At 37.7% G+C, this 1,633-nt stretch overlaps 1 pseudogene; it reads left to right on the forward strand.

The window, feature by feature from the left end:
• The first annotated feature begins 714 nt into the window (after positions 1 to 714).
• Positions 715 to 1,197, forward strand: LOC110288290 (large ribosomal subunit protein eL21 pseudogene; annotated as a pseudogene).
• Positions 1,198 to 1,633: the final 436 nt, after the last annotated feature.

Consider the following 1,633-nt stretch of genomic DNA (forward strand, 5'->3'; position numbering starts at 1 on the left):
GAAGTTGCCAGTAAGTATGCTTGTTATGAATGGAACTTGGCATCATTGCAAATATGACTAAAATTGGAGGATCAAATTTGGGTGGCAAGAAAATATATAGGTGGGAATATGGCAAGTGCAACTAGCAATAAATATCTTTAGAAAAGCCATATAGAAACCTACCACTTAAAAAGCAGGCATATATATAAATATTAAAATGGGGTCAGCATTAAATTTAGGCGACAAGGTACACTAGATATCGTATAAGACAAAATAAATTCTCTCATAACAAATGAATGAATATAAAACACAATGTTGACAATGGCCTAAGTCCCTTACATCAGCTTTATCCCTCATAATTAGTTTTTATTGTAGTGACAAGTACTGCACATGCTACCAGAGGATAAAATTAGTTATTAGTGACACCTTAACAGGAACCATAGTAACTAGAAGAGTGTCCTGACACTATAAGAGTGATACACTGTTATAGAAGTGGCACAAGTACTAGGAGAGTAGTAACCAACATTATTTTACAATTAAATTTGAAGCCCAGACTCTGAGTTGGAACAAGTATCTGATATGATCTAAAAGGGTAAGAAGCTAATCCAAAACAAATAGAGAGGCCATGTTCCTAAAGGGCAAAACTGCTGCTAAATAAATATAGCAGCAAATGAACTTAATAAATAAATGATACTCCTTTCGGCCGACGCAGCCATCTTCCTGTAACTCGCCAAAATGAGGAACACAAAGGGAAAATGGAGAGGCACCCGGTACATGTTCTCTAGGCCTTTTAGGAAACATGGCGTTGTTCCTTTGGCCACATACATGTGAATCTACAAGAAGGGTGATATTGTAGACATCAAGGGAATGGGCACTGTTCAAAAAGGAATACCCCATAAGTGCTACCACGGCAAAACCAGAAGAGTCTACAATGTCACCCAGCATGCCGTGGGCATCATTGTCAACAAGCAGGTTAAAGGCAAAATTCTGGCCAAGAGGATCATTGTGCGGATTGAGCACATCAAGCACTCAAAGAGAAGGGACAGCTTCCTGAAGCGGGTGAAGGAGAACAACCAGAAGAAAATGGAAGACAAAGAGAAGGGCACCTGGGTGCAGCTGAAGCACGAGCCTGCTCCAACCAGAGAAGCACACTTTGTGAGGACTAACGGAAAAGAGCCTGAGCTGTTGGAGCCCATTCCATACGAATTCATGGCCTAATGTACACAAAGAAATAAAATACCAGCACCAGGACAAATAAATAAATAAATAAATAAATAAATAAATAAATAAATAAATAAATAAATGATAAATGACATGGGGAAAACTGTCAGGCAGTGGTTAGAAAGAACCAAATTAATACCTAAATCAGGAGTTCCACGAGCTTCTGCTTCTGCATGTTGCACACAATGACTCAATAGCTTTTTTCTTTCTTAATTAAAGTATCCTGTCTCTGTGTTACCTTACTCCATTTTCCCTTTATCCCATGATTGTGTCACTCATACTAAAGATTTTTCAAATTCCAGTAAATTTCTTCACTTTCTGGTGGTGGACTCTGTATAAATTTAGCAGTGCATGGCTGTTTAATTTTCTTAATTTATTTCTGAACTAATTTCTTCAAACTTTCACTGATAGTCAAAATTAATCAAGAACTACC

The sequence above is a fragment of the Mus caroli genome, unplaced genomic scaffold, assembly GCF_978045245.1.
Source record: "Mus caroli unplaced genomic scaffold, Mus_caroli_1 scaffold_9, whole genome shotgun sequence".
Lineage (NCBI taxonomy): Eukaryota > Metazoa > Chordata > Mammalia > Rodentia > Muridae > Mus > Mus caroli.